Source organism: Cebus imitator, unplaced genomic scaffold (assembly GCF_001604975.1).
Source record: "Cebus imitator isolate Cc_AM_T3 unplaced genomic scaffold, Cebus_imitator-1.0 Scaffold39, whole genome shotgun sequence".
Classification (NCBI taxonomy): Eukaryota; Metazoa; Chordata; class Mammalia; order Primates; family Cebidae; genus Cebus; species Cebus imitator.
In genome coordinates, this window is record NW_016107354.1 from 2104275 (window position 1) to 2125128 (window position 20854).

The 20854-nt window shown below is 48.8% G+C and overlaps 1 protein-coding gene and 1 pseudogene across 17 annotated transcripts in view; one reads left to right on the forward strand and one right to left on the reverse strand.

The window, feature by feature from the left end:
- Positions 1 to 3167: 3167 nt before the first annotated feature.
- The window catches only part of MICAL2 (microtubule associated monooxygenase, calponin and LIM domain containing 2), a 158088-nt gene continuing 140401 nt past the window's right edge, over positions 3168 to 20854 (forward strand). For 15 of the 17 annotated variants that reach the window (XM_017525741.2, XM_017525743.2, XM_017525748.2 and 12 more), the window contains exon 1: positions 3168 to 3314. The gene's annotated coding sequence lies outside the window, so the exon portion shown is untranslated. The remainder of the gene's footprint in view (positions 3315 to 20854) is intronic. The other 2 variants (XM_037737479.1, XM_037737481.1) reach the window with 1 other exon arrangement.
- Positions 20626 to 20743, reverse strand: LOC119470756 (annotated as a pseudogene).

Consider the following 20854-nt stretch of genomic DNA (forward strand, 5'->3'; position numbering starts at 1 on the left):
GAGTCTTGCTCTGTCGCCCAGGCTGGAGTGCAGTGGTGTGAATGCAGCTCACTGTAACCTCCACATTCTGGGTTCAAGCAATTCTCCAGCCTCAGCCTCCCAAGTAACTGGGATTACAGGCGTGTGCCACCATGCCAAGCAAATTTTTGTGTTTTTGGTAGAGACAGGGTTTTCACCATGTTGGCCATGCTGGTCTTGAACTCCTGACCCAAGTGATCTGCCCACCTCAGCTTCCCAAAGTGTTGGGCTTACAGGCATGAGCCTCCACGCCTGGCCTCTTACTTTCTTTCATCTGCTAGGTAAGGGATTAGATAAATATTCCTCTAAAGTTTGCCTAAACATTGTACTTTTTATTTGAGGAGTTGAGTTGTATAACCCTTAGATATACAAGACATGCTTAGTGTCCTGTATAACATGGTGACTACTTAGTCCAGAGGAAGGTGAGTTGTGACATCCTTAACCCATTCCTCTTCACCCCCCTGCCCAGGAAGATGGTCAGCAAGGGTGGCTTGTGTGAGGTGGTGAGTGGCTCTGGCCACTGGCTCAGGAAGTCCCCATGTTTATCTCCCTCCATGCAGTTAGCCCTTCTCAGTTCCCAGGTTGCCCTGCATTCAAGGAAATACTCACCTCTCAGCCCTCAGACCCACCTAGCAAGGGTCTTTCTTATCTGAAACCCCTGAGTTAAAAAGATTGGGAGTAGGATGGGGGAGAGGAAGCAGAGGTTCTGGGAATGCATTGGTAAGCTCTCATTTTTGAGTTGCTAGAACTTCTGTGCTGAGCAATGCTATCTTTGTTTCTTTGTTAAACTTGGTTGGCCCACAGTGTTCCTGAAACAGTGTTAAGCTTGTTTTAATCTGAAGGGAGAATGTTGTGCTATTGATAAGGTAATAAAACTGTAAAAGAAAAAAAAAATAAGAGTAAGAATACAGCTTTCAAAGCATTGTGTACTTTTTTTTTTTGAGGTGGAGTCTCACTGTTGCCCAGGCTGGAGTACAGTGGCATGATCCCAGCTCACTGCAACCTCCGCCTCCCAGGTTCAAGCGATTCTCCTGCCTTAGCCTGCTGAGCAGCTGGGATTATAGGTTTGTGCCATGATGCCCAGATAATGTCTGTATTTTTAGTAGAGATGGGGGTTTCACCATGTTGGCCATGCTGGTCTTGAACTCCTGACCTCAGGAGATCTGCCCACTTCAGCCTCCCAAGTGCTGGGATTACATGCCTGAGCTACCATGTCCAGCCAGTGTTGTATATATCTGATCATTCATTTGTTGCATTATGAGTTGCATGAGTGCAGGAAGCACATTTGGTTCACAGTAGGGTTTGTTAAATGAACGAATGACTCCGTCTCCATCTCCATCCACAACATGGGTGTCTCAGGTCCAGGCCAATAGCAAGAGGTTTTATGTCCAGTGCAGTCAAGGTGGGGACAGTTGTAACACTGCTTCCTGAAGGTCTTCACTGCCTCGGGTTTTGTATATCACTCTTCCAAATAAGGTAGGGCCAGGCCAGTGGAATCTCCTCTCCCTTACGGTGCTCTGGCCTGGGCTTGACAGAATGCTGGATAGACTGGGAATGGGTCAGGCCCAAAGCAGCAGCTCTTTCAGGGTTAGGCTGGACCTGCCCAGTACCCCAGAGGCATGCGCAGCACTGTGGAGGCCCTAGCACATAGTGGTTAGGCTCATAGATTCTGGAACAAAAAAACAAAACAAAACAAACAAGCAAAAAGATTCTGGAACCAGATCTGGCTCAAATCCAGACCCTGATACTTACTAACCATGTGACCTTGACCAGTTGCTTTATCTCACTGGTCTCAGTTTCCACATCTGTGAAAGGAGATGATGATAAAATATATACCTCTTGAGCCAGGCTTAGATGAGATCACATGTGAAGGGCACATCCCCAGCTGGCATCACAGGCAGATTCCCATGAAAGTGTTGCCCCTCTGAGAGTCCATGCTGACTGGGCCTTGCAAACTGGACAGGGACAGCTTTTGCTGGAAAGTTCATCTACAGGAAGTTGATTGAATTCTGAAGAGAGAGCTAAGAGAGCTGCCAGGTAAGACAATCCCTAGAAAACCCCAAAGGGCTGAGAGTAGGATCACATGGCAAGAAGTAGAGAGTAGAGAGAAAAAAAATAAGCTGCAGGTCTTGGGAGGCAAACTGTTCTGTTTGCACTTGTCTGGCCAGGGAACATGGTATCTCCTGGAGGTGGTCTTGTGTTGGGGAAATTCCAGCAGCCTGGAGCCACAATACTGTTTCTCACTGGTGAAGCCTGCCTGTTTTCCTCTGCCTAGGTAGCTCAGTTCCAAGAACACTTATTGATGCTTACACTGGGCCAAGCCCTGTGATGGGCTCTGGGTTCCAGAGGTGAGTCAGACATGGCTCCTGCCCATGGAGATCCCCATTTCATGATAACTGCTACAAGAGCTGTCTGCACAAGGTGTTTTACAGTATTTATAGTCTACAGGGTGCTTCCGATCGCTCACTAGGCCCCACTCCATTCACACTGCGTTGTCTGTGAATGGTGCTCTCTGGAGCTGTGTGGGGTAAAGGCAACACGGGAAGGTGGCTGCGCAGAGATTAAGATAGTAATCTGACAGCCAAAGGTAGAGGGTGTGTAGGTGATCTGACCAAGGTAACACAGGTGATCTGCAACACCGCCCTCTTCCCACCGGCTTCATCCTAAGCAAGGCCAGATGAGGGGAAGATCCTATTAGCTAGCAGGGAGGTTTGCGGAAGCTCAGGGTGGTCAAGGAGCCACGCAAAGAGGGAGGTCCACAGGAAGCACACAGTCGGTACTAGAAGAGCCATGCTGCTCCCCTAGGTCCAAAAGGGGACGCAGTGGCTTGCTTTCCAGCTGGCTAGACCAAGGAGCGTGAGGCCCAGCCCTCGCCGCTCCCTTGATACTGGCATACCGACACTGGGGGTTTCATCCCGCAGCGCCACCACGCCCCGCTCCCATCAGCCCTCCGCTGGTCTCTGACCTGCGCGGGTCAGGGTGGGAGCGCCCGGCCGCTCCCTGCGCCCTGGGCTGGGCTACAGCCCATGTGCGCCGGCGGCAGCGGCGGTGACAGCCGGCCCCACGGGGGCGGGGCGGGCTCGTGCTGCCCTGTCATTGGCCTCGCCGCCGTCGGGGGCGTTCCCCAGCCTGGTCCACCGCGCCGCGCAGAACCGCAGGCGCTCGGCTGGCTAAGCCTGCGCGGGGCCGCCTCGCTTGCTCCCAGCTCCTCCAGCGGCCCGCGGGGCCCGATCGCAGCGCCCGCGGCCAGGGCGGAGGCAGGCGCTAACCCCCGGCCGTGCGGCCCGCGCCTTTCGGTAAGGCGGGGGCGGCTCTGGGCTCCGGGTGCTGAGGGCGGGGGGGCGTGGGTGGGGACCTTGCCAGCCCCGGCTGGACTCTGCGCCCTGTCCGGCGCCCGGGAGGGTCAGGTGTGACCGCAGCATCCTTGGCCTCAAACCCACCCGCAGGGGCGCGCAGCGAGCAGGTGGCGCTGCCGGGAAGTCCGGGGCGGCCCTGGCCGGCCTCTGAACCAATTAGAACGCAATAAAAGCCTCCCACCGGTACCTCGAACTACCTCTTACTCCGCGCCCCCCCCAACCCCCAGCACCCAAACCCTGCAGTTCTAAGCCTAGAAAATCCCAAGCGCCAACCCGGGGTGGGAGTGACGCGTCTGTCACCGGGGATGCAGAAGACCATCCCCAAACTTCCCAGGATTGGGGCTCCGAGCTTTGCACTCCCCGTTCCAGCTCTTCACTGGGCGCCCTTTCCCTTCTCCCTTGTCCCCTCCCTCCTTAGTAACAGGAAGTTAAGTTGGGCCAAATGTCAGTGGCCTGGCCGGCTGCGTGCTGGAGCGGAGTCGGAATGGGGTCGTGGCAGTGGTCCGAAGGGCCGCGGCGCTGTCCGCTCTGCATCGCGTCCCCCGCATCCCTGGGAACCCGCACTCGCTCCAGGTCCAGGAGCACCCCCGCGGGGTGTCCGTGGCGCCCGCCCTGTGGGTGCCTGGCTGGCCCCGGCGAGAGGTGGGATCTTGCCCACAGCGTCTAAACCGCTGCGGGGCAGGACGGGGCAGGTGGGGTTAATTTTATTCACTGTCAGTCTCACTGGCAGAGCTGGGAACGGCCTTGACTGGATGGGGAAAAGGGGATGTTGAAACCAGAGTAAACGCGTGTCTCCTTCCACATTGTTTATTCTGAGGCCTGGGCTCTTAAAGCGGAAAGAGCTTTTATTTGGAAGCCTGTAGGGCCCCTCCAGGCCTACAGCAGTGTGCGGACTCTCTTGCTGTCATTGTCGCCTGTTAACTACAGTCTACAATAATTTTGGTGAAGGATGAAGTCACTAGTCAGCCCCCTTGTGGGCAGGTCCTGCGGGAGAAAAGCCAGAGGCGAATTGGCCCTCCAGCGTTTATGTGATGGGTGCCCTGACACCTGCACTCACTCTGCCCTGCTGCCCCTCCCCGGTGGCAGTGAACCCAACAAGTGGGCCTCCAGTCTCCAGGGCAGCCCTGTGCGATGCCCTGCACACTTTAATACAGTAAGAACTCGCTTTCTGCATGCAGAGAGAAGATGGATTTATTAAGTGCCTACTGGACAACAGGTCCTGTCTTGTGGCACTTTTGCAGCCAATTTCATGGTTACTCTCCAAAAATGTTGAGTTTTGCCCTCCCCATTTTAGAGATGGGGAAAGAAGCTCAGGTATGGCCCGTGCCCACTGTCTGAGCCTGGTCCTGGCCCTGTCAGTGTAAGTCCAGTGCTCTTGCTTCACAGCTGTGGGAAGTGGTGTTCGGTGTGCAGGACCATGGCCCCACAGTGTGCTGACTAGAGCCTCCCAGCCTCTGAAAGATGCTCTTCGCCAGGATTTCAGGGGATGCTTCTTTGGAGAAACAGTTGAAGTGACCCAGGTAAGCCAGGTTTTTCAACCTGCAAACCCTGTATCCACCCTATCCTCCCCCTTGACAAGGGTAGTGCATGGTGTTGGCCAGATTGCCATGGGGAGGGATTGGGTGCTATTTTGGATGGAAGTCTGCTTCTACCATTGATCTGGCCTCACCTCTGAGAAGCTGGCTTCTGGAATAGTCTAGGAGGACTGTGTTAGCTGAAATAACCTCTATCTTAGGACCGATTCTACTTTTGTGGGGCTTTGGGGGGCAGGTGTTGGGGTGTAGGATTATGGTTGTGAGCTAATTGAAATCCAGTTTGAACATACCTCTGCAAAAATATGACATCACTTATCCACACCCCCTCCTTTCTTCAGGCCTAGGGCTCTGGCTTTCCGCTCATCCCCTCTTCCAAAGGAAAATCATGCTGTCATGAAAATCATGATAACTGATACCAATCAATTATACTTCAGTGTAAATCAGCTTTTAAGAACTATGCCTGGTTGTGGCTGTAGCCATTGGAGGCCCATTCTCAGGCTGCAAGGAGCAGCCATATGATCCCAGATTCCTTCTCTGCCTGTAATTGGGATGTATTTCTATTCTCTCCAGCCATGTCCACACCCACACATGGGTTTGCCCCCCAGCCATGGGCCTGCCCCTTTTGCTTCCCACTCCTGAAGTTTAGAGGTCCTGTCTTCTTGGTGGAAGCCTTGGCTCTGGCAGGGCGAAACGTGGTATGGGTAAAAGAATAACTGGGTTGGCCGGGCGTGGTGGCTCACACCTGTAATCTGAGCACTTTGGGAGTCCGAGGCAGGTGGATCACCTGAGGTTGGGAGTTCCAGACCAGCCTGACCAATATGGAGAAACCCCATCTCTGCTAAAAATACAAAATTAGCCAGGTGTGGTGGTACATGCCTGTAATCCCAGCTACTCGGGAGGCTGAGGCAGGAGAATTGCTTGAACCCAGGAGGCAGAAGTTACAGTGAGCTGAGATCACGCTATTGCACTCCAGCCTGGGGGATGAGAGTGAAACTCTGTCTTAAAAGAAAAAAAAAAAAAAAAAAAAAAAAAAAAAAAAAAAGAGAGAGATAACTGGGTTGAACATTGCTAATCCTAGATGCTCTCTGAAGGCTAACAGTCTCTGTTCTTTAAAGAGTGAGAGAAGAGAATACTGTTCATCATGCAATGATGTTTCATTCTTTACATCATTCTATTGTCTCAGTTGGCCTCTGAAGAAGTAAGTAGGGTTAATTGCAAGATGAGAAAGCTGAGACCAGAAAGGGTTACAGCTTGGGGGGATGTGGTGGCTAATGCCTATAAAACTAGCACTTTGGAGGCCGAGGTTGGAGGATCGCTTGAAGCTGGGAGTTCAAGACCACCTTGGGCAACACAGCAAGACTGCTGTCCTAGTAACAAAAAAATAAAAAAACAAAGAAAGAAAGGTTACAACTTGCCTGCCTCACACAGCATGTGTGAGTGAGGTCTGTGCGTGGAGAATTAAATGCTATGGGAAGCAGGAAAAACTTGTGGCTATCTCTGAACTCTGGAGGCTTGGCAGGCACAGCTCCTCTGCTGTGCAGTCATCTCCCTTAGCCGCGGTTTCACCTTTCGAGGTTTAGGTTACAGTCAGCCTTGGTCTGAAAATATAGTATTTTTAAAGAAACAGAGACCACATTCACATCACTTTTATTATAGTATATTGTTATAATTGTTTTATTTTTTATCACTAATGTTGTAATCTCTTAATGCGCCTTATTTGTAAATTAAACTTCATCATCGGTCCTATATATATAAGAAAAAACATAGCATATATAGGATTTGGTACTATCCAAGGTTTCCGGCATCTACTGGGGGTCTTGGGATATATCTTTCTGGGATGAGGGGGGCTACAGTACTTACTCTTTCTCACCCTATATTGTACTTATTTATGAACATGTCTTCTCACCTCAATATGAAATGGCATTTAAAACACTCATAAACTTGGCAGATTTATTTTCTGGTTTCACAGGTCCTCTGTGCTCTTTGCTCTGTATTTCCTTAGCCTTTATACTCGCTATGTCCATTAGGTATCTACCAGGATGTATTGCAGTCCTCTATTCAAAAATATTACAAACATTTTCACATACACAAAAACCTAATAGCGTAATTAGCCCCATATACTCATTACCCGGCTTCCACAATCATTCAGATTATGCCAGGCTGGCTTCCTCTCTCTCTTTTTCCCCCTTTCCCTCTGAAAGGAATATTCCTGAAATATTTTAAAGCAAATGTCTAATGTCATGTCATTTTGCCTCTATACAATCCAGTATATAACTCTTTTTAAAAGGACATTCTCTTGCAAAACCACACTCCCATTACCACATGTAACAGAATTAACAGTTATTCTTTGACATCATGTGTCCACATGTAGATATCCTTGATTGTGTCAGAAATGACCTTTAGAGTTGGTTTGTTTGAATGAGGATCCAGTCTGTATGCCGCATTAGGCCGTTAGTCCTCCTATGCCTGGCTTAGTTTGGAGGAGCGCCCTCTCTTTAGCCATTACCCTCTGTGTTAATTGCCTATCTCCCCCACTGCATGGGGAGCCCCTTCAGACGAGCCCACCTCTTTGCTGTACTGGATCCTCAGCACTGAGCGCCATGTCTGGGACACGCAGAGGCTCTGTGAGCATCTGTCCAGTTGTGTCGTTGCCACTCAGGAAATGTGCTTTGAATTAATGAGCCTGGTCATGGATTTGTGTGACTTCCAGTTCATGTGCTTAGATAAGAGGTTTTAAAAAAATGTCCTGCTCACGTGTGGACATTTCCTCAGCAAGCGTCAGTCTGTAAACATCCTGAAATAATAGAAGAACTGTTTGCTGCTCGCGCTCACTGCGCTGGTTGATGGTGGGGAGCCCAGACAGCTGCATATGTGCCTTGATCAGCAACTGGCCTCCGCAGGTCACATGTGGGGCTGATGGAGACTGAGGTCACTTCTGTCCAAGCTTGGAATTCCGCCACAGGAATGATCATGTTATGACCCAGAAACTTGGCGCTGGGCTTGGTAGAGACCACTCACCTTTTCTTCTTCCTTCTGTCTCTGGACAGTGCTGCTTCCCCCATGCCTTCCAGAGCCTTCTCTAACCTGCCTTACTCTTCGGCAAGTTATGGTGTCTTCTTCAAATCACTGTTCATCTACACTGGGCAGGTTGTGATGGAAATGAGTGTTTATAACCTTCAAGTGTCTGGCCTGAATTTGCTCTCTAGAGCACCACCACTGGCACCTTTGTGGGTGACCTAATGAAGGAGACCAGAGGCTCAAGAGGGCAGGAGAAGATGTGCCAGCTTCTCTTGGTAATGGACTTCACACCTGGTTCTCTCACCAGATGTCCTCAGGAGTGCTGGACACCTTGATAGGCGTCTTGTACCCATACAGCAAAGGCCCTTCCCTGCAAACAGCCCTCAAAATGAAGACATGGTTTGTTTGGGGCTTTTTTTTTTTTTTTTTTTCCTTTTTTACACAGACAGGCTTTTTTTTTTTTTTTTTTTTTTTTTTTTTTTTTTTTGTTTTTTTTTTTTTTTTTTTTTTCCTTTTTAACACAGACAGGCTTTTTATTTTTATTTTTTATTTTTAGTAGAGATGAAGTCTGCTACGTGGTCCAGGCTGGTCTGAAACTCCTGAGATCAAGTGATTTGCCTGCCTTGACCTTTCAAAGTACTGGGATCATAGGTATGAACCACCATGCCAGGCCCAGCCTTTTGCAGTAGGAGAAAATCTAACAAAAATTTAAGTCTTCTGACTCCTAGAGTTGATTTTTTCTTTTATCTTTTGCTTTTCAGTACTTTTTTCAAAAATTTTGTAGGACAAATATTTTATTTTTTTTAATGGAAAATCAAAATATTTATTTTCTTAAAAAAGAAGACTCTTTTCAACCAATTTGAAGTCTGTAGACAGAATTATACACGTATTTGGTACAGTTTTACATGCAGATAAAGCCACAGCACTATTGGGATTTTGATATTTGCTTGGATCATTATTTTCACAATGAACATATCCAGACTTTCTAAAAGTTAGAAAATAAAGAAAGCTGGGGCTTGGAGACAGGAAGCTATGAAACCCATGTAGCCCTGCCCTCTTTCTCTTTCTGCTTCTTCCCTTGCTATTCCCCAGATGAAGTCTTTCTAGTGTTTGGCTCTTGATTTTGATTTTTTCTTTTTTATTCAGGAAGGTTGAGCCCTCAGGGGAAGACAGAATGACACAGAGTGCTAAGACAAGGCAGAGCGAAGTTCCGGGCTCCAGTGGCCAGTCTTGTCCTCCCAGGAAAGTGCCTGATGGCCAAACACCCTGTTCCCTCACTTTGGGGTACCCGGACCCCTCCGTCTCCAGTTTCTGTTTTTCTCCCTACACCCTCCCCAAAGGTAAACAGCATAGCTGGCCTGGGCTGATAAGGCTTCTTCCTAAAACATCAGTCACGTGGCCTCAGGAATTCAGAGCTGGTGGGAGTGATAGGTGACTTTGGCCCTCTGTTCACGAACAAACTTTCATTGTGGGATTGGGCCAACCATGGGGTCTGATTTGGAGATGCTTCCCTTCTCAGTCAGTTGCTCATGTCTCACATGAAGAGCCTTTTGTGATGACCATGTATGGAATAGTGTTTAAAGTGCCACTGCACTGTACCTGTCTTTGCATCTAAACATCACTACCATCATCATGGGACAAACTGCCCATCTCCATGGTGTCTGGCACGGAGCTGTGTGTGTGTGTGTGGATAGCGCTGGTGATTTTAGGATTGAAATTTTTAATTTGTTCTTATTTGGGCTAATGTTTCTCTACACTGAGGATCAGGGTAATTTCCCTGCCTTCCTTTTTCTCTCAAATCTCTGCCTCCCAGTGGCTGTCCTGAACTTTGCGGCACCTGCATTCCTTCCAAGGCTTGGTTAGATTTCTTTGATGAATTACAGAGGTAAGGGCAGGCGCAAGAACTGTGCTTCCTGCTGGTTTAGAGCTCAGGTTTTTCTCCCTCACTGGGCAGGAGAGTATGTCTAATGCAGACATTCTTTCTGCTGGCAGCAAGAGGAGGGCAGCAAGGGGTTGGACAGTGGTTCCCGGTCACTGAGTCACTGCAACAGCAGGTTTATGGGACATCTGCAGACCCAAGGTCCTAAAACACCCAGCCCAGAAGCCCAGCACATGCCAGAGACATGAGTGGGAGTCTTAGAACACCCTGTTGTAGCCTTGCTGCAGCGGTACCAACAGGTTGAAGTGCAGAAACTACTTCTTTGCTCCCATGACTCTGAATGGCTGGCCCTGGCCGCTTATCTGAATACTGACTTATCTGGTGAAGCTTTGTGGGATCTCAGTGTATAGTGTGTTGGAGCCGGGAGAATGAGGTGTAGGGGAAAATGAAGAAGCAGCTCTCACTAACAAGAGCTGCTCTCTGGAACAGTGTGGGCCCATGGTCTGCCGGGGGCTTGGTTGCTGAGCCCTCGCTGTACAACTGTTCATCCAAAAGGAGCAGAATGGGGGTTGGGTGCTGTGTGTAGAGTTTGTGGCTGTTGTCAAGTCAGCTCCATGTTTCAGGACAGCCAGGCTTTGCACAATTTGATGCAAAGGTAATAAGATCAGGATTTCCCTGCTTGTGGGAAAGAGGTGGCTGATGGCGAAATGAAAGGAAAACAGAATAGAGGAACACAATACACAGGGGGATTTCCAGACCTCCTTCCAGACCCTCAGGGAGAGGATTCAGTCAGTCTTTTTCATCAGGGGATGTCCTGTGAGGCTCGTGCAGTTGGAGCCTTGGGGCCCGTGAGGCCCATGTTGGGATAGCTTCCCGGCCACCTGCCTGGAGTTGCTGCACGTTGCTGTTGTGAAGGAGGAGGATGAAGGAGGAGGAAGGAGGAGGAGGAAGAGAAGGAAGGAGGAGGAAGAAGGAGGGGTAGGGAGAGGGGGAGGGGAGGGAGAGGAGGAGGAGGAGGAGGAGGAGGAAGCGCTGTGTGAAATTTCAGGCTTCTTCTGGATACCAGGTTTGCCCCAACCAGAGGACTTAGAAGGTCTTGCTTGGGTGTGTCTGTTATCTTGTATCTTGGACTTTTTAAAAAGTGACTTACCCACATATACATACATATATGTGTGGTCCTCGTCCCACACATGCATAGATGCATAGGACTTACCTTCGCACACACATACAGATGCATGGTAAGACATTCACTCAGTACAAAGGAAATTGAATGAACAGTACATCTCCCTTCTTTCCCTGTCCTCCAGCCCTCGGTTTTTACCCCTTTGGCAGCTGTTGTCCCCAGCCCCCTGTGGATCCTTCCAGACATAGTGTAGGCATGTCCTGGTGCCTGTTCCCCTTCCGCTCTTCCTGGGGTCTGCTGAGAAGTGACCAGGATGTGGAGAGACAGGGCCCACAGGGCTGCAGAGACTTGGCCATGGTCGCATTTGGCCAAGGCCTAACTATTGCCCCTCCTACCCTACTTTGCCAGCTCTTTCCTTTAGGAGTCCCCTTGTGTTCGATTTGGGGGTTCAAAGAGTCTGGATTCTGAGAATAAACCTCAGGGGGCATGTTGTGAATGCAGGTGATATAGGCAAAAACAAAAAGCACTAAGACTGGGGTTCAAATCCTAGCCGCGTGGCCTCGGACAAGTTCATGCATCCTAGTATTTTAGTCTACATAAAGGAGATAATTATACCTATTTCAAGAGCTTGATCTGGAGATAAAATATTTGTGAAGTACCTTGCATGGCTACACACTCCAAAATGTCAGCGCTTTTGTTGTTGTTGTTTATTTGTTTGTTTTTCCACATTTAACGAGTGACCCATTGCCAGAATGAATGACACTGGTATGGAATTCTCTGGTTGGCTTTCTGGAAATCCTCTAGGTGGGTTCCTGAGCTTTGCTTTCCCTGTAGAGGGCAGCCAGTTTTCCATTTTCTACCAAGTTGAGCTGGCCCCACTACCTCCTCCCTGTGGGGAGCCAACTTCCATCCTCTCCAGCCTCTGGGCACTGCCTCCTCCTCTGCCCTTGACCCCTGACCCCTCCTCTCCATTTCCCTGGGCTCTGGGTTCCCCCTTCCTCCCCTGGAGAACAGGATGCTGCCTTCCGCCTGGAGAACGCTATGGGCTGTTATGGCTGCTCTCTGGGTGTTTATGTTGTATCTCTTCAGAAGCTCCTAGCAGATGTCTGTTTATTGCTGAAACTTCATCTACAGCATGAGAGGAGAGAGGCTATTTTTAAAGGTCTTTAATTGGCATGGCTGCACAATACAGCTTAGATTGCCTCCAAGTTTAATTTTCATCGCTCTTATGCTCTATTCATTATGAAACCCTTCAAATCCAGCCCGAGAGACATGTCCTCTGATTTTAGAGCAGCACTTAAATTTAGCAGACAGTTGTAATCTCTTAAAAAGGTAGGCCAAGGAGGTGAAGGCAACCGGCTGTCTTTTGTCTAGGCTGAGCCAGATGGCATGAATGGGAGCAGTGTTTCTGTGCCCCTGAATTGCAACACCCTCCCCTCACTTCTGCCCCTTCCTTCCACCTGCAGTGGCTGAGGCCCGCCCTCATATGCCACCTGCGGATTGGCTCTAGCTGTCCCTTTCCCTTTGGACTCAGGTGGGGCTCGAGATGACGAGAGAGTAGAACTGAGGTAGTTTCAAATGACACTGACCTCCCAGGAGGGAGGAGGCAGCAGAGGCCATGAGTCACAGAACCTTGGGATATCAGGTTGGATGGGCCTTATGGGATCACCTAGTTCTCATCCTGGCCACCTTGTTTTACCTATGGAGAAACTGACACTGATGCTTCTTGGTGCTGAGTGGAGGACAGAGAGGTGTTTCTTGCTCAGGTCACCCAGCCAGGTCAGAGTCAGGTCTCTTTTTCCATCCACTATTTCCCACCAGGCTGTCATCCTTGATCAGTCTAAGGCAGCTGTGCTTAAAGTTAGTTGCGTTTACTGAAGGACGGAGCCTCGTCCTCCCTTTCTAACACCTCCCACATTCTTTGAATTCATGCTGTGCATGCTTGTAGCACTGGCTGGACTCAGTCCCCAAGTCTTTCCTTATCATAAACACCTTCCCCAGAGTCTTGGGACTTAGAATTCCCACCTTTGTTCCCAGCCCTTGTCTGCAGAGGCCCTTTGTTAAAAATACAGAATTTAACTGGGAAGGACCATATGTTGACAGAGAGGAGTTTATCTCTGATTAGCTGTCAGTCAAGGGCTGAACCTTGAGAGGATGGGGTGTAGGATGAGTCAGCTGGGAACAGAAGGAGGAGTGAATCTTGAGAGATGGTAAATAGGGTGCTGGGGGCATCAACAGCCATAGGCCCAGGCTTGGAGCACACAGCATGCAGCTATTGGGCTGGAGTCCCTCTGATGACGGATGGAAGTCCCTCTTGTGACTCACGGAGGGAGGTGCATTAGACAAGCTCACCTGTGCCCACACACCAAGACAGAGTATGGAATGTTCACAGAGTCCCACAGTGGGGGAGCCAGGAGAGGCTTCCTGGAGGAGGTGGAGTTTGTAGGTTGAGAAGGGTATTGGAAGATAGGTATGATTTCCATAGGCATAGATGGGCAGAGGTAACGGCACAAAGAGATATACAAAAGTGAGGGCACAGTCAGGGTACCACGTGGTAGAAACGTGGGGGCTGCCTAGGGAAGCTGAGGCTGGAATCAGGCTGCTCTGAGGTGTGGAGGACCCTGAGTTCTGGAGGTGGAGTGGGTGTGGTATCGGTGTGGACTGAACTCAGCAGAACGTGGGAAGCCGTCAGAGAGGGATGCTCAGAGCTCTGTTCATGGGTGGTGCACACTGCCAGACAGCTGCCATTCCCTTGGACTGAGGTGGCTTGTGGCGAACAGGGTGGGGGGCAGTAAGGCTGGGCCCCTAAAAAGACTTTGTCTGTATCCTGGCTTTTGACCCACAGCCTTCTTTAGGAAGGAAGTCTGCATGAAAGCGTTGTCTTCGGTGTATCAGGAGGGCAGCCCTTTTTGGAACTCCTGGTTATAGGGTCTTAGGATATGGGACAACCGTCACGTTCTGCAGCTTGTGCCCCCAAGTGTGGCTGTCTGAGCTTCGGTGGCTCTTGACTCTGTGTAGCAAACAGCATCTGCGCCACTTTCACCACATTGTTGCAGGCTAAACCCTTCACACCGATCCTTCTCCTGCCTCAAGGTCAATTTGAGGGGAATAAACAGGGCATCGAGGTGCTGAGCTCCTCTGGGGGCTACTCCCAGAGCAGAAGCAGGAGTTCCCTGTCTGCATGGGAGGGAGGCAGCAAAGCTGGGCTGGTGCAGGAACCCAGGTGACCACCTTCTCCAAAGAAAGCGCCTTTGGAAGAATTGGCTCTCTAGGCGTCAGCAGCTCTCAGAGCATTTGTACCATTGTCTGGAATGACGCTGCTTCTGTCCTCTGCACAGCCTCCCAATACCCTGAAGAGTTCCTTCAAGTGTGTCCTGCCTGGGTTTTCTGTGTGCACACTGAGTTTCCTTCTTCAGTTGCGGAGGGAGCTCCGGCAGGCTAGAGAACCTGGAGCTGGACTGCATGGCCTGGGCAGGTGAAGCGGTAGGGGGCTTGGTTGCCATCTTGGCCACAGGGAGATGGATAAAGGCCGAGTTCAGCTTCCGCCTGCTCCCATGTTAACTGGCAGGTGGGAGGCACCACAACTTGGTACATTTTCAGCTTTGCCATTTGATTGGGCTGGCACCTGTTCTCTACCATCTGTCTCAGGGACACCTTTGCTTTATGTGATGGAATAAACTGTTCCTGCAAGCAGCAAATACAATGTTTAGTGCTGTTGATGGGAGCTATCAGGGGGTTTGGAGTGGGGCCCTGCAATTGGCTTGCTTTCTTTTTTGTCCTAGGATCAGTGCTACCCATATGAGGCCAAGCTGATTTGTTCACTGATGGATAAATGGGTCGCTCAGTGCATTCATTCTGTCAACCAAGATTTTTGGAGTACTCTCAATTTGAAGCATGCTGTCACAGATAGACCATGGGTTTTCAGTCCCTGTAAACATTGGACAAGACACACACATACTATCTCTGAACCTCAAGTTTGTCCTCTGCAAGATAGGAGTGATGCTACTTACCTCACGGGGTGGTTGAGAGGATTAAATGGGGCAGTGGGCATAGCACCCACCTGTCATGGTGCCTGGCACATAGTGGCATTCAGGTGGCCTCTTCCCCTCTGGCCCATTCCTAAACTGGCCCACAGGAGTCTTGGAGCACAGATGTGGGCAGGGTTCCTTGTTGCTTCAGGCCACCCATTTCGTACTGGCACCTAAGTGCCTTTTACCTTTAATAACTTTTTCTTTTTCTTTTTTCTGAAGACAGAGTCTCACTCTGTTACCCAGGCTGGAGTGCAGTGGTGTGATCTCAGCTCACTGCAACCTCTACCTCTCAGGTTCAACTGATTCTCCTTCCTCAGCCTCCCAAGTAGCTGGGATTACAGGCATGTGCCACCATGCCTGGCTAATTTTTGTATTTTTAGTAGAGACGGGGTTTCTCCATGTTGGCCAGGCTGATCTTAAACTCCTGACTTTAAGTGATCTGCCTGCCTCAGCTTCCCAAAGTGCTGGGATTACAGGTATCAGCCACCACACTTGGCCTACCTTTAATGACTTTTTAAAGGGAATGGCTCACTCAAAGCACCTGTGTGTGCAGTGAAGCAAGATGAGACACCTTTCTCTTCCTGGTGAGAAAGTCTTCTTATAAAACCTTGGAACTGCAGGGCTGCGAGAGCCTTATCATCAACCCTACTGGATGCTTGCTCCCTCCATGGTGGTGGTCTAGCCTGAGTTTGTGGGTTGGAGGTGATCCATCCCATCTTTTGAACTCCTCCTCCTGATGGCTTCCTATAGCTTCTGGTAGTTAGCTGCAGTTCTTCCTCCTGGGCGCCGTGGAGAGTAGGTCTAATCTGTCTATTGCCTAACAGCTCTTCAGAAATTGTTGTTTTTAAAAAATCAAATCTCCAACATTATCAATTGAAAGATGTAGCATTATTTCATGTACCCTTGAGAAAGAAAAAGAGCTGCCAATTAAACTGTGGCAAAATGCTTTGCCATCGCTTAAAATTTTTATTCTATATTTAGTGAATTTTTTTTTAGATTTTAGACATATATTTTTAATTTTATATTACTCTTGCATATATACAAAAGTAAATTGGTTAAGGCATTTCTAAAACTTCACTTTCAGAATCTAACTCTTTGGAATCACTTTTTGACTCAGATTCATAAATGTCCATGTTTTTCTGACTCATTAATATCTTCTAGTCAAGTAGGGCTATATTTCTTCATCTTTCTTGTCTCTGGGATTTTTTTTTCAGCTGCTGACACCCATTATGTCAGTTTTGGTGTTTTCTTGATTTGCCAGAAGGTATCAATGAAAGCTTTTTGTCAACAACCAGGACTCACATTCCTTCCTTAAATGGTCCTTAAAAGTGTTGGCTCCTGAAATGTTTTAGATCATGGTTGTTCAGATATGCCACCAGGAGTGGGTCAAATTTCCATATGTGAGGCGGTGACAGCTATGCCACAGCTGCATCCCAGGAGAGATTGTTAAATGTTGGGGGATTTTAAGACACACTCTGCTTTCAGACACTTTCTAGTGGGAAAAATGCATTTCGAATCAGTGAAATGCGTTATTTAAAGACCACCCTCTGTTTCTCTCCTTAGTCTTCTTCCGGATTAACAACCTACAATCTGGGTTCAGGATTTTTACCTTATCTGTGGTTTTCCTCTGAACATGCTCTGGTTTGTTCAGATCTTTTTATATAGTGAAGGCAGTGTCCAGACCATCTACTGTATTTATGGTATGAGCCCAGCAGAGGAAGGTAACTATCACCTCCTAGTTCAGGACATTCTGCTCCTCTTAATGCAGCCCAAGATTCTATCAGCTTTGCTGGCAGCAGCATCACATCACTGACTTCCTGCTGACCAGGTCTTTTTGACATGTGCTGTTGCTAAGCTGCTTCTCCCCTGTCCTAAACCTGTGTGGCTTTAGAATTTGAAGGCAAAGCCTCCTATTTTGCTTCTGCCTGATTCAGAATGATCATTCCTGTTAAACTTCAACTTGTTAAATTCAGTGCAGCCCTGTTCCGTTGATCAGGATCCTGTTTATGCCTTCCACAGCGTCACCCAGGTCACAATAAATGCTTATTGGGGGGAACCCTCTGTCACAGTGCTGGAGACCTCCCCTCAGTGGACTTCCGATCTTTGACTGGCTTACTTTGGGAAGAGTGGTTGAAGCCATTCCTAGCCTACTGTCTGCCCTTTTGCTTCTCTGACTTAAGACACCTTCCTGAAGCTATATATGCCATGCCCACTGGAATTCTCCATCTACTATCAAGGGCTTCATCAAAAAAGAACACGAACAGCCTTAATGTTCTGTGTTCTCAGCTCCCGAGAGCTCCAAGACTGCTTTCAGCTGTTCCTGGGCTGCTCCTCAGAGACCACACCACGAAGCTTAGCATCTCATCTGTGAATGTTGGCTGTGCTCTGGGAGGTCACTTTCCCTGGCCAGGGAACTTGAAGTCACTGCACATGTCTAAATATCCTTTTTAAAAAACAAAGCAAAAAAACCCCTAAACTCCTATCTCCTCTCTACTCTTTATTCCAGTGTTGGTTCCTTGCTCCCCTGCCCCAGTCTCAATTGTTTGGCTGGAGTAAGTTGCATTCAGAGTCCAAGTCATTCACTTCCTCCACCTTGCGTCTAGAGCTCGGCTGGTCTCCCAGCCACTTGAAGTCTGTGTTCTTTGAGTCTCCGGCACCAACTTCCCCTGCTTGGTCTTTCGCTAATTTCACAGGAAATGATTGTTTTTCCTCTGCAGTTCCTGTGTCCTCCTGGTCCCTAACCCCTTCCACCACTGTCGTGGGAATTCGGGAACTAAGTTAGTCCCTGTTTCTATGGACACATCCTCTCTCTTCTAGATGATAAAACTCTCTGCAAGTCCAGGCTTAGCCTTTAGCCACTGGGGTTTCCCAAGCTCTCAAGGTGTCTGATTCCAGCCCTGCTCTCCAGACCGAATCTCTGGTTCACCTGGGGTCTGGATCAGCAGCGGCCCAGTGGGATCTGTTTCCACGGTAACTCTGTGCCTCACTTCTTCCCTCCTCACCTATGTGTTCTCCACAGTATTCCTCTTCACTCCATGGGCTTTTCACACAGCTGTACATCTTTTTTTCATATTAGAGGTACTCTGTCTCTCTGCCCTGTCTCAAGTCTGTTCCTTTAAAAGATAAAAACCGAGTGCAGAGAAGTATGTTTAGTCTGCTGTTGGTTAAGGTCAAGAAAAAGACACATATTTATATTTGTGTGTATATGCATAAACACGGGCAGGAAACAGACACATAGTAGTGACCTGTTTGAGAGTGGGGACACTGTAGGTAGATGCAGACAGGAGTAGGAGGGAAACTTTTTCTGAATACTTTTGTATTTTTTTTGACTTTGGAATCCAGTGTAAGGATTTCCTATTCATTTTTTTTTTTTTTTCTTTAAATAACAGGTAATCTGGGATGCCGGATTGGCTAATGTGACCTGGTGAGGCCATGAGAAGTGAGTGACTCACCTGCCTGAGTCAGGGCTCTGCAGCCTCCTAACCACCTGGGCCTCAGCTCCTCAGGTGTAAAGCTGGCTGGTCCCAGCCCACTTACCTTGCAGAGGGGACACAGGGAGCCCCTCCCCTGGAGGCTGGCACAGGCCAGCATATGGAAAGATCTGTAGTAAACAGGGCCTTCTCCCTCAAAAGTCATTTGAGATTTTAGGACCATTACTGTTTAGTAAATTATTATCTCAGTTTACTGAGAGCTGGTGCTCAAAGGGTATACCTGGGCCTTGTGTTAGTTTTCTGCTGTCAATCACCTAACACGTACACCATGGCTTTTTCCTCTTATGAACTCTAGTATTTAAGGAGATTGGAAGCTCTGAATCTCTGAGTTTGCCTGGAAAAAGTATGTACTTTCCTTTTCCAGACCTGAGACGCTTTACAAATCATCTCGTCTGCCCAGTACAGTGGAGTGCGACGGGAATACGTCTAACATTGTTTGAGAACATAGGCTTATGGTGAGGTTTGCAGGTAACCAAGATCACAGCTGGCTCTGAAGAAAAAATGCAGCATGCTGGGAGTGGCCAGTCCAGGTACCTATAACTGAGGAAGTGACCTGGTTGGGGAGGAGACTTATTTACCCTGGGTAATTGAGAAGCATTTATTGAACATCTACTCTGTGCCATAGCTCTGTGCCTTGGGATGACAAGATGGATAAGGCACGGCTTCTCCTCCCAAAGTATTTATAGTGGGCTTGGGAAAGCAAGGCTTATGTGTGTTTAAAAAAAAAAAAAAAAAAAGGAACAGGAGATTTTCGTAATAGTTCAGCTCAATCACAGAAGAAAAACCACAAGGTTGTTGGTGACTAATGTCTGTCTGCCTGGGGGAGGCAGCAGTGGGTGTGGGGAGCATTTTCTGTGAGCTGGAGAGGGCCTGGAGTGCTTCCTGGAGGAGGGAGTGGAGGTGGCGGCAACAGCAGCATTTGATCTGGACCCTGATGGGTAGTTGCAGTGTAGATGGATAAGTTGGGAGTAAGAAGAGAGCCTCTCTAGTGAGCACTGAGGTCAGGAGAAATGGGGAATTGCCTGGTTTGAAGGTGGCAGAGGGAGATGAGGATGGGCAGGTGAGTACAGGACAGATGCAAAGAGCCTTCAGTGAGAGAGACTGAGTTGGAGCGTGCTGAACTTCAGAACGGGGATGGGAGGAGGAAGGCCCAGGATCTCACAGGGAGCTCTTGTAAATCTCAGGAAGATGGACAAGACAGGGTCCAGCTCCCAGACGTTTCAATTTAGGCATCTGTAGCCTCCAGGAGGCCGGAGGCATGCCAGCCCTTCTTTCACCGTTGCTCTGTGGGGACATTTTCTTCTTAGGCATTTTACATGTCTGCCCATTCACTCATTCGGCAGGTATTTATGAGCTCTTACTCTGTGGCAGGCACTGTTCTAGGTGCTGGGTTCCAGCAGGGAAAAAACAAAACAGGGAAACATCCCTTGCCACATTCCCAGAAGAAAAGAGGGACAATAAACAAGTGAGTTACATGTGTGGGAGGCCAGGTGGTGAGAGGTAGGGCAGAGAAAATCCAAGCAGGGAAGGAGATGGGGTGTGCTGCAGCAGGAGGGGAGCAGCTGGGGGAGGGCTGTAATTTTAAATAGAGTGGTTAGGGAAGGTTTCACTGACTCACCCTGTCACTGGGACTTTGTCTGGGACCATCGGGAAGGAGGCAAGGCCAGATCCTACTGGGATCTTGAGCCCACAGTTGATCCTCTTCAACCTGTTGGGGTCTTTGGCTAGGCAGTAGGGAGCCTTTGAGTGCTCTTGAGCAGAGGAGTGACATGTGTGGGGCGGTCTTCCTTGTGGCTTTGTAGGGGATGGGATATAGGAGGCTGAGACAGGGGAGCAGAGATTCAGAAGGAGATGACCACTGCAGACTAAAAAAGTCCTCTCATTTGACACTTCCCTGCCTGTGCCGCAAGCTCCCTGTCTGTAAAATGGAGATAAGCGGTACTTACCTTTAGGCACGTTTTCAAGAGGATGAAATGGGTTACTGAATACAGGATATTTAGAACAGCACCTGATGTATAGTAAGTGCCCAAAAATACTGTCTTGCTTGACTGACTCTCTGTCTCTCTCTGTCTGAATATATGTGTGTATGTCAAATTAATGTGCGGGGGACATCCTTTCTTTTTATTTTTTAAATTAATTAATTAATTATTTATTTTTAACTTTTTTTTTTTTAAAGCCTATGGCACCTGGTATTCCCAGGCGGTCTCCCAACCAAGTACCAACCAGGCCCGGCCCTGCTTGCTTCCGAGATCAGATGAGATCGGGTGCGTTCAGGGTGGTGTGACCGTAGATGACATCCTTTCTTGTTCTAAAACTGAGTCAAATGAAGAAAATCATGATGCTTTCCAGGATTAAATGAGATAATCCATGTAGTGGATCTAGGTTATGGCAGATGAATACTAG